The sequence below is a fragment of the Camellia sinensis genome, unplaced genomic scaffold, assembly GCF_055761805.1.
Source record: "Camellia sinensis isolate YWXY unplaced genomic scaffold, ASM5576180v1 Unanchor4, whole genome shotgun sequence".
In the NCBI taxonomy this organism is placed as follows: Eukaryota; Viridiplantae; Streptophyta; class Magnoliopsida; order Ericales; family Theaceae; genus Camellia; species Camellia sinensis.
Window position 1 is genome coordinate 19,750,001 of NW_028129277.1, and position 12,500 is coordinate 19,762,500.

Sequence of the window (12,500 nt, forward strand, 5' to 3'; positions counted from 1 at the left end):
CCTTGGCCTCGGTCAACATGCCATGCCACGGCCTCGGCCTCGGCCCGCATGCCTTGCTACGGCGTCGCCCAACATGCAGTGCCACGGCCTCGGCCCGCATGCCATGCCACGGCCTCGGCCCGCATGCCTTGCCACGGCGTCGCCCAACATGCCATGCCACGGCCTCGGCTAGCATGCCATGCCACGGCCTCGGCCCGCATGTCTTGCCAAGGCGTTGCCCAACATGCCATGCCACGGCCTCGGCCCGCATGCCTTGCCACGGCGTTGCCCAGCATGCCATGCCACCGCGTTGCCCGGCATGCCATGCCTTAGCCTTGGCCAGCATGGCATGCCACGGCCTCGGCCATCATGCCATGCCACGGCCTCGGCCCGCATGCCTTGCCACGGCGTTGCCCAACATGCCATGCCACGGCCTCGGCCCGCATGCCATGCCATGCCATGCCTTGGCCTTGGCCAGCATGACATGCCACGGCCTCGGCCCGCATGCCTTGCTACGGCGTCGCCCAACAAGCCATGCCACGGCCTCGGCCCGCATGACATGCCACGGCCTCGGACCGCATGCCTTGCTACGGCGTCGCCCAACATGCCATGCCACGGCCTCGGCCCGCATGCCATGCCACGGCCTCGGCCCGCATGACATGCCACGGCCTCGGCCATCATGCCATGCCACGGCCTCGGCCCGCATGCCTTGCCACGGCGTTGCCCAAGATGCCATGCCACGGCCTCGGCCCGCATGCCTTGCTACGGCGTCGCCCAACATGCCATGCCACGGCCTCGGCCCGCATGCCGTGCCACCGCGTTGCCCGGCATGCCATGCCTTGGCCTCGGTCAACATGCCATGCCACGGCCTCGGCCTCGGCCCGCATGCCTTGCTACGGCGTCGCCCAACAAGCCATGCCACGGCCTCGGCCCGCAGGCCCTGCTACGGCGTCGCCCAACATGCAATGCCACGGCCTCGGCCCGCATGCCATGCCACGGCCTCGGCCCGCATGCCTTGCCACGGCGTCGCCCAACATGCCATGCCACGGCCTCGGCCCGCATGCCTTGCCACGGCCTCGGCCGCGCATGCCATGCCACCGCGTTGCCCGGCATGCCATGCCTTGGCCTCGGTCAACATGCCATGCCACGGCCTCGGCCTCGGCCCGCATGCCTTGCTACGGCGTCGCCCAACATGCAGTGCCACGGCCTCGGCCCGCATGCCATGCCACGGCCTCGGCCCGCATGCCTTGCCACGGCGTCGCCCAACATGCCATGCCACGGCCTCGGCCCGCATGCCTTGCCACGGCCTCGGCCGCGCATGCCATGCCACCGCGTTGCCCGGCATGCCATGCCTTGGCCTCGGTCAACATGCCATGCCACAGCCTCGGCCTCGGCCCGCATGCCTTGCTACGGCGTCGCCCAACATGCAGTGCCACGGCCTCGGCCCGCATGCCATGCCACGGCCTCGGCCCGCATGCCTTGCCACGGCGTCGCCCAACATGCCATGCCACGGCCTCGGCCCGCATGCCTTGCCACGGCCTCGGCCGCGCATGCCATGCCACCGCGTTGCCCGGCATGCCATGCCTTGGCCTCGGTCAACATGCCATGCCACGGCCTCGGCCTCGGCCCGCATGCCTTGCTACGGCGTCGCCCAACATGCAGTGCCACGGCCTCGGCCCGCATGCCATGCCACGGCCTCGGCCCGCATGCCTTGCCACGGCGTCGCCCAACATGCCATGCCACGGCCTCGGCTAGCATGCCATGCCACGGCCTCGGCCCGCATGTCTTGCCAAGGCGTTGCCCAACATGCCATGCCACGGCCTCGGCCCGCATGCCTTGCCACGGCGTTGCCCAGCATGCCATGCCACCGCGTTGCCCGGCATGCCATGCCTTAGCCTTGGCCAGCATGGCATGCCACGGCCTCGGCCATCATGCCATGCCACGGCCTCGGCCCGCATGCCTTGCCACGGCGTTGCCCAACATGCCATGCCACGGCCTCGGCCCGCATGCCATGCCATGCCATGCCTTGGCCTTGGCCAGCATGACATGCCACGGCCTCGGCCCGCATGCCTTGCTACGGCGTCGCCCAACAAGCCATGCCACGGCCTCGGCCCGCATGACATGCCACGGCCTCGGACCGCATGCCTTGCTACGGCGTCGCCCAACATGCCATGCCACGGCCTCGGCCCGCATGCCATGCCACGGCCTCGGCCCGCATGACATGCCACGGCCTCGGCCATCATGCCATGCCACGGCCTCGGCCCGCATGCCTTGCCACGGCGTTGCCCAAGATGCCATGCCACGGCCTCGGCCCGCATGCCTTGCTACGGCGTCGCCCAACATGCCGTGCCACGGCCTCGGCCCGCATGCCGTGCCACCGCGTTGCCCGGCATGCCATGCCTTGGCCTCGGTCAACATGCCATGCCACGGCCTCGGCCTCGGCCCGCATGCCTTGCTACGGCGTCGCCCAACAAGCCATGCCACGGCCTCGGCCCGCAGGCCCTGCTACGGCGTCGCCCAACATGCAATGCCACGGCCTCGGCCCGCATGCCATGCCACGGCCTCGGCCCGCATGCCTTGCCACGGCGTCGCCCAACATGCCATGCCACGGCCTCGGCCCGCATGCCTTGCCACGGCCTCGGCCGCGCATGCCATGCCACCGCGTTGCCCGGCATGCCATGCCTTGGCCTCGGTCAACATGCCATGCCACGGCCTCGGCCTCGGCCCGCATGCCTTGCTACGGCGTCGCCCAACATGCAGTGCCACGGCCTCGGCCCGCATGCCATGCCACGGCCTCGGCCCGCATGCCTTGCCACGGCGTCGCCCAACATGCCATGCCACGGCCTCGGCCCGCATGCCTTGCCACGGCCTCGGCCGCGCATGCCATGCCACCGCGTTGCCCGGCATGCCATGCCTTGGCCTCGGTCAACATGCCATGCCACAGCCTCGGCCTCGGCCCGCATGCCTTGCTACGGCGTCGCCCAACATGCAGTGCCACGGCCTCGGCCCGCATGCCATGCCACGGCCTCGGCCCGCATGCCTTGCCACGGCGTCGCCCAACATGCCATGCCACGGCCTCGGCCCGCATGCCTTGCCACGGCCTCGGCCGCGCATGCCATGCCACCGCGTTGCCCGGCATGCCATGCCTTGGCCTCGGTCAACATGCCATGCCACGGCCTCGGCCTCGGCCCGCATGCCTTGCTACGGCGTCGCCCAACATGCAGTGCCACGGCCTCGGCCCGCATGCCATGCCACGGCCTCGGCCCGCATGCCTTGCCACGGCGTCGCCCAACATGCCATGCCACGGCCTCGGCTAGCATGCCATGCCACGGCCTCGGCCCGCATGTCTTGCCAAGGCGTTGCCCAACATGCCATGCCACGGCCTCGGCCCGCATGCCTTGCCACGGCGTTGCCCAGCATGCCATGCCACCGCGTTGCCCGGCATGCCATGCCTTAGCCTTGGCCAGCATGGCATGCCACGGCCTCGGCCATCATGCCATGCCACGGCCTCGGCCCGCATGCCTTGCCACGGCGTTGCCCAACATGCCATGCCACGGCCTCGGCCCGCATGCCATGCCATGCCATGCCTTGGCCTTGGCCAGCATGACATGCCACGGCCTCGGCCCGCATGCCTTGCTACGGCGTCGCCCAACAAGCCATGCCACGGCCTCGGCCCGCATGACATGCCACGGCCTCGGACCGCATGCCTTGCTACGGCGTCGCCCAACATGCCATGCCACGGCCTCGGCCCGCATGCCATGCCACGGCCTCGGCCCGCATGACATGCCACGGCCTCGGCCATCATGCCATGCCACGGCCTCGGCCCGCATGCCTTGCCACGGCGTTGCCCAAGATGCCATGCCACGGCCTCGGCCCGCATGCCTTGCTACGGCGTCGCCCAACATGCCGTGCCACGGCCTCGGCCCGCATGCCGTGCCACGGCCTCGGCCCGCATGCCATGCCATGCCACGGCCCGCATGTCTTGCCACGGCGTTGCCAAACATGCCATGCCACGGCCTCGGCCCGCATGCCTTGCGACGGCGTCGCCCAACATGCCATGCCACGGCCACGGCCCGCATGCCATGCCACGGCCTCGGCCCGCATGCCATGCCACGGCCTCGGCCCGCATGCCTTGCTGCGGCGTTGCCCAACATGCCATGCCACGGCCTCGGCCCGCATGCCTTGCCACCGCGTTGCCCAGCATGCCATGCCACCGCGTTGCCCGGCGTGCCATGCCTTAGCCTTGGCCAACATGTCGAGCCACGGCCTCGGCCCGCATGCCATGCCATGCCACAGCCCGCATGTCTTGCCACGGCGTTGCCAAACATGCCATGCCACGGCCTCGGCCCGCATGACGTGCCACGGCCTCGGCCCGCATGACATGCCACGGCCTCGGCCCGCATGCCTTGCCACGACGCCGCCCAACTTGCCATGCCACGGTCTCGGCCCGCATGCCATGCCACGGCCTCGGCCCGCATGACATGCCACGGCCTCGGCCCGCATGCCTTGCTACGGCGTCGCCCAACATGCCATGCCACGGCCTCGGCCCGCATGCCATGCCACGGCCTCGGCCCGCATGACATGCCACGGCCTCGGACCGCATGCCTTGCTACGGCGTCGCCCAACATGCCATGCCACGGCCTCGGCCCGCATGCCACGGCACGGCCTCGGCCCGCATGCCTTGCTACGGCGTCGCCCAACATGCCATGCCACGGCCTCGGCCCGCATGCCATGCCACGGCCTCGGCCCGCATGACATGCCACGGCCTCGGACCGCATGCCTTGCTACGGCGTCGCCCAACATGCCATGCCACGGCCTCGGCCCGCATGCCACGGCACGGCCTCGGCCCGCATGCCTTGCTACGGCGTCGCCCAACATGCCATGCCACGGCCTCGGCCCGCATGCCATGCCACGGCCTCGGCCCGCATGACATGCCACGGCCTCGGACCGCATGCCTTGCTACGGCGTCGCCCAACATGCCATGCCACGGCCTCGGCCCGCATGCCATGCCACGGCCTCGGCCCGCATGCCATGCCACGGCCTCGGCCCGCATGCCTTGCTGCGGCGTTGCCCAACATGCCATGCCACGGCCTCGGCCCGCATGCCTTGCCATCGCGTTGCCCAGCATGCCATGCCACCGCGTTGCCCGGCGTGCCATGCCTTAGCCTTGGCCAACATGTCGAGCCACGGCCTCGGCCCGCATGCCATGCCATGCCACGGCCCGCATGTCTTGCCACGGCGTGGCCAAACATGCCATGCCACGGCCTCGGCCCGCATGACGTGCCACGGCCTCGGCCCGCATGACATGCCACGGCCTCGGCCCGCATGCCTTGCTACGGCGTCGCCCAACATGCCTTGCCACGGCCTCGGCCCGCATGCCATGCCACGGCCTCGGCCCGCATGACATGCCACGGCCTCGGCCAGCATGCCTTGCCACGACGCCGCCCAACTTGCCATGCCACGGCCTCGGCCCGCATGCCATGCCACGGCCTCGGCCCGCATGACATGCCACGGCCTCGGCCCGCATGCCTTGCTACGGCGTCGCCCAACATGCCATGCCACGGCCTCGGCCCGCATGCCATGCCACGGCCTCGGCCCGCATGACATGCCACGGCCTCGGACCGCATGCCTTGCTACGGCGTCGCCCAACATGCCATGCCACGGCCTCGGCCCGCATGCCACGGCACGGCCTCGGCCCGCATGCCTTGCTACGGCGTCGCCCAACATGCCATGCCACGGCCTCGGCCCGCATGCCATGCCACGGCCTCGGCCCGCATGACATGCCACGGCCTCGGACCGCATGCCTTGCTACGGCGTCGCCCAACATGCCATGCCACGGCCTCGGCCCGCACGCCACGGCACGGCCTCGGGCCGCATGCCTTGCTACGGCGTCGCCCAACATGCCATGCCACGGCCTCGGCCCGCATGCCATGCCACGGCCTCGGCCGAATGACATGCCACGGCCTCGGACCGCATGCCTTGCTACGGCGTCGCCCAACAAGCCATGCCACGGCCTCGGCCCGCATGACATGCCACGGCCTCGGCCCGCATGCCTTGCTACGGCGTCGCCCAACATGCCTTGCCACGGCCTCGGCCCGCATGCCATGCCACGGCCTCGGCCCGCATGCCATGCCACGGCCTCGGCCCGCATGACATGCCACGGCCTCGGACCGCATGCCTTGCTACGGCGTCGCCCAACATGCCATGCCACGGCCTCGGCCCGCACGCCACGGCACGGCCTCGGGCCGCATGCCTTGCTACGGCGTCGCCCAACATGCCATGCCACGGCCTCGGCCGAATGACATGCCACGGCCTCGGACCGCATGCCTTGCTACGGCGTCGCCCAACATGCCATGCCACGGCCTCGGCCCGCATGCCATGCCACGGCCTCGGCCCGCATGACATGCCACGGCCTCGGCCCGCATGCCTTGCTACGGCGTCGCCCAACATGCCTTGCCACGGCCTCGGCCCGCATGCCTTGCCACGACGTCGCCCAACTTGCCATGCCACGGCCTCGGGCCGCATGCCATGCCACGGCCTCGGCGCGCATGACATGCCACGGCCTCGGCCCGCATGCCATGCTACGGCGTCGCCCAACATGCCATGCCACGGCCTCGGCCCGCATGCCATGCCACGGCCTCGGCCCGCATGCCATGCCACGGCCTCGGCCCGCATGACATGCCACGGCCTCGGACCGCATGCCTTGCTACGGCGTCGCCCAACATGCCATGCCACGGCCTCGGCCCGCATGCCATGCCACGGCCTCGGCCCGCATGCCACGGCACGGCCTAGGCCCGCATGCCTTGCTACGGCGTCGCCCAACATGCCATGCCACGGCCTCGGCCCGCATGCCATGCCACGGCCTCGGCCCGCATGACATGCCACGGCCTCGGACCGCATGCCTTGCTACGGCGTCGCCCAACATGCCATGCCACAGCCTCGGCCCGCATGCCGTGCCACGGCCTCGGCCTCGGCCCGCATGCCTTGCTACGACGTTGGCCAACATGCCATGCCACGGCCCCGGCCCGCATGCCATGCCACCGCGTTGCCCGGCGTGCCATGCCTTAGCCTTGGCCAATATGTCATGCCACGGCCTCGGCCCGCATGCCATGCCATGCCACGGCCCTCATGTCTTGCCACGGCGTTGCCAAACATGCCATGCCACGGCCTCGGCCCGCATGCCTTGCTACGGCGTCGCCCAACATGCCATGACATGCCACGGCCTCGGCCCGCATGCCTTGCTACGGCGTCGCCCAACATGCCATGCCACGGCCTCGGCCCGCATGCCATGCCACGGCCTCGGCCCGCATGCCTTGCGACGGCGTCGCCCAACATGCCATGCCACGGCCTCTGCCCGCATGCCATGCCACGGCCTCGGCCCGCGTGACATGCCACGGCCTCGGCCCGCATGCCTTGCCACGACGTCGCCCAACTTGCCATGCCACGGCCTCGGCCCGCATGCCATGCCACGGCCTCGGCTCGCATGACATGCCACGGCCTCGGCCCGCATGCCTTGCTACGGCGTCGCCCAACATGCCATGCCACGGCCTCGGCCCGCATGCCATGCCATGGCCTCGGCCCGCATGACATGCCACGGCCTCGGACCGCATGCCTTGCTACGGCGTCGCCCAACATGCCATGCCACGGCCTCGGCCCGCATGCCATGCCATGGCCTCGGCCCGCATGACATGCCACGGCCTCGGCCCGCATGCCTTGCTACGGCGTCGCCCAACATGCCATGCCACCGCGTTGCCCGGCGTGCCATGCCTTAGCCTTGGCCAACATGTCGTGCCACGGCCTCGGCCCGCATGCCATGCCATGCCACGGCCCGCATGTCTTGCCACGGCGTTGCCAAACATGCCATGCCACGGCCTCGGCCCGCATGCCTTGCCACGGCCTCGGCCAACATGCCATGCCACGGCCTCGGCCCGCATGCCATGCCACGGCCTCGGCCCGCATGACATGCCACGGCCTCGGCCCGCATGCCTTGCTACGGCGTCGCCCAACATGCCATGCCACGGCCTCGGCCCGCATGCCATGCCACGGCCTCGGCCCGCATGCCCTTCTACGGCGTTGCCCAACATGCCATGCCACGGCCTCGGCCCGCATGCCTTGCCACCGCGTTGCCCAGCATGCCATGCCACCGCGTTGCCCGGCGTGCCATGCCTTAGCCTTGGCCAACATGTCGTGCCACGGCCTCGGCCCGCATGCCATGCCACGGACGGCCTCGGCCCGCATGCCATGCCACGGCCTCGGCCCGCATGTCTTGCCACGGCGTTGCCCAACATGCCATGCCACGGCCTCGGCCCCCATGCCTTGCCACCGCGCTGCCCAGCATGCCAATGCACCGCGTTGCCCGGCGTGCCATGCCTTAGCCTTGGCCAACATGCCACGCCACGGCCTCGGCCCGCATGGCTTGCCAGGGCGTTGCCCAACATGCCATGCCACGGCCTCGGCCCGCATGTCTTGCCACGGCGTTGCCCAACATGCCATGCCATGCCACGCCACGGCCTCGGCCCGCATGCCATGCCACGGCCTCGGCCCGCATGCCATGCCATGCCATGCCACGGCCTCGGCCCGCATGCCATGCCACGGCCTCGGCCAGCATGCCATGCCAAGGCCTCGGCCCGCATGCCTTGCCACGGCGTTGCCCAGCATGCCATGCCACCGCGTTGCCCAGCGGGCCGTGCCGCGGCCTCGGCCTGCATGCCTTGCGACTGCCTTGGCCAGCGTGCCATGCCTTAGCCTTGGCCTACATGCCATGCCACTGCCTTGGCCAGCATGTCGTGCCACCGCCACGGCCAGCATGCCATGCCGGTCCGTTGCCCAGCATGCCACGGCCGTGGCGGCATGGCAAGCCACGGCCTCGGCCAGCATGCCATGCCACGGCCTCGGCCAGCATGCCATGGCACTGTCTTGGTCAGCATGCCATGCCATGGCACCGCCTTGTCCAGCACGCCGTGCCGCAGCGTTGGCCAGCATGCCTTGGCCGGCATGCCATGCCAATGCCTTGGGCCAACATGGCGTGCCACGGGCTGGGCATGCCACGGGCTGGGCGAGCATGCCACGCCACGGCCTTGGCTAGCAGCAAGGCATGCCACGGCCTCGGCGAGCATGCCATGCCATGCCAAGGCCAAGGCCAAAGCCAAGGCCAAGGCAGTGGGCAAGGCCAAGTCCCTGTGCAAGGCATGGCCAAGGCCAAGGCAAAGGCCATGGCCGCGGGCAAAGGCCAAGGCCAAGGCCAAGGCCATGGCGTGCCACCGCCTCGATCGATCTTTTTGAACATGATTCTTTTATAATCTTACCCAAACCGTGCAACACAATTAAAAATGCACTACAATCAATTTTAAATGTCATTCCCTATTTTTTTGCAATTTTTCTAGAGCTTTTCGAATTTTTAAAGCCCTTATTTGGCATAAAAAAATCAAAATAAAATAAAAAAAATGAAAAAAATAATTTAATAATTTCTATAATTACTAGTGAATCATCCTTTAATTATGGGAATTTTTCCATAATTTTTTGACTATTTTTATTAATTTTTATTATTTTTTAAGTATTAATATCGAAATAAATTAAAATAAAATATTTTCTGTAAAAAAATATTTTTTTTAATTTTTTTTATGGTGTATTAAATTATTTCCTACAACTTTCATGTTGAAAGTTTTGGCAAAAAACGATTACTTTTTAAAAAAACCCCATTATGACTCCTCGAACATGCTTGATGTTTCCTCCTGCCAGATTGAAAAGGGCTTAACAGGCTATTATAAGGGGGGGGCACCTCCCTTAAGGCTGGCCAGCATGGCCAGGCCACAGGCCACGCCTATGCCTAGGCGGGCGCTTGGCACATGCCATCGCTTGGCTTGTGGCATTGGCTTGTGGCATCGAAACTACATAGCCAAGCACGGGATGCGTCGAGTGGCGGCCCGCGGCGGTGGCGGTGGCACGTTGGCCTAGGGCAGCATGCCATGCCACAGCCTTGGCCAGCAACATGGCATGCCAAAGCCTTGGCCAGCAGCATGCCATGCCCTGGCCTTGGCAAGCATGTCATGCCACGGCCTTGGCCAGCAGCATGCCATGCCACGGCCTTGGCCAGCAGCATGCCATGCCCCGGCCTTGGCCAGCATGTCATGCCACGGCCTTGGCCAGCAGCATGCCATGCCACAGCCTTGGCCAGCAGCATGCCATGCCACAGCCTTGGCCAGCAACATGGCATGCCAAAGCCTTGGCCAGCAGCACGCCATGCCCCGGCCTTGGCAAGCTTGTCATGCCACGGCCATGGCCAGCAGCGTGCTATGCCCCGGCCTTGGCCAGCAGCGTGCCATGCCACGACCTTGGCCAGCAGCTTGCCATGCCCCGGCCTTGGCCAGCATGTCATGCCACGGCCTTGGCCAGCAGCATGCCATGCCACGGCCTTGGCCAGCAACATGGCATGCCGCGGCCTTGGCCAGCAGCATGCCATGCCCTGGCCTTGGCAAGCATGTCATGCCACGGCCTTGGCCAGCAGCATGCCATGCCACGGCCTTGGCCAGCAGCATGCCATGCCCCGGCCTTGGCCAGCATGTCATGCCACGGCCTTGGCCAGCAGCATGGCATGCCACAGCCTTGGCCAGCAGCATGCCATGCCACAGCCTTGGCCAGCAGCATGCCATGCCACAGCCTTGGCCAGCAACATGGCATGCCAAAGCCTTGGCCAGCAGCACGCCATGCCCCGGCCTTGGCAAGCTTGTCATGCCACGGCCATGGCCAGCAAGCAGCGTGCTATGCCCCGGCCTTGGCCAGCAGCGTGCCATGCCACGACCTTGGCCAGCAGCTTGCCATGCCCCGGCCTTGGCCAGCATGTCATGCCACGGCCTTGGCCGGCAGCATGGCAAGCCCAAGCCTTGGTCAGCAGCAGCATGCCATGCCAACGCCTTGGCCAGCAGCATGCCTTGCCACGGCCTCGGCCATCAGCATGCCTTGCCACGGCCTCGGCCATCAGCATGCCTTGCCACGGCCTCGGCCATCAGCATGCCTTGCCACGGCCTTGTCCAGCAGCATGGCATGCCCGGCCTTGGCCAGCAGCATGTCATGCCACGGCCTTGGCAAGCATGCCAAGCCACGGCCTTGGCAAGCATGCCATGTCCCTCGGGTAATTGTACAAGTTGCCTTGCGAAATGCATGTCCCTCGGTTAAATTGCCATTTGGTTGGCTTTGGCGTGCGAACGAGTTGCCTGTGCTTTCCTTGTGGAAGCTTGTTGCGAGAAGTATGTCCCTCGAAAGTTGCCTGTTGCGTTTGTTATTTGCATTCGCGCTAACCGGTGCTTGCTCGGCCTCTCTAAATGTTTTCGCGCGTTCGTCGGGCTTCTTGGTCCTTCGGGGGGTGATTCGTTTCGGGGGGCTGATGCACAGTGTACGTCGTGGCGCGTGAGTTGTGTTCGGTTTGTGCGAGTTGGACGGATCCCTGCCTGTGCAGCGAACTCCACTGGTGCATTCCTCCATGTCCCTCGGGTTGTCTTCGACTCGCCTTCGGGTTGCTTGCGCTTCCCTAGTGGAAGGTGCCTTGCGAAAAGCGTGTCCCTCGGGTAATTGCCATTTGGTTGGCTTTGACGTTCGAACGAGTTGCCTATGCTTTCCTAGTGGAAGCTTGTTGCGAAAAGTATGTCCCTCGAAATTTGCCTGTTGCGTTTGTTATTTGCATTCGCGCTAACCGGTGCTTGCTCGGCCTCTCTAAATGTTTTCGCGCGTTCGTCGGGCTTCTTAGTCCTTCGGGGGGTGATTCGTTTTGGGGGGCTGGTGCACAGTGTACGTCGTGGCGCGTGAGTTGTGTTCGGTTTGTGCGAGTTGGACGGATCCCTGCCTGTGCAGCGAACTCCACTGGTGCATTCCTCCATGTCCCTCGGGTTGTCTTCGACTCGCCTTCGGGTTGCCTGCGCTTCCCTAGTGGAAGGTGCCTTGCGAAAAGCGTGTCCCTCGGGTAATTGCCATTTGGTTGGCTTTGACGTTCGAACGAGTTGCCTATGCTTTCCTAGTGGAAGCTTGTTGCGAAAAGTATGTCCCTCGAAAGTTGCCTGTTGCGCTTGTTACTTTCATTCGCGCTAACCGGTGCTTGCTCGGCCTCTCTAAATGTTTTCGCGCGTTCGTCGGGCTTCTTAGTCCTTCGGGGGGTGATTCGTTTTGGGGGGCTGGTGCACAGTGTACGTCGTGGCGCGTGAGTTGTGTTCGGTTTGTGCGAGTTGGACGGATCCCTGCCTGTGCAGCGAACTCCACTGGTGCATTCCTCCATGTCCCTCGGGTGATCGCCTTTAGGTTGTCTTCGACTCGCCTTCGGGTTGTCTGCGCTTCCCTAGTGGAAGGTGCCTTGCGAAAAGCATGTCCCTCGGGTAATTGCCATTTGGTTGGCTTTGACGTTCGAACGAGTTGCCTGTGCTTTCCTAGTGGAAGCTTGTTGCGAAAAGTATGTCCCTCGAAAGTTGCCTGTTGCGCTTGTTATTTGCGTTCGCGCTAACCGGTGCTTGCTCGGCCTCTCTAAATGTTTTCGCGCG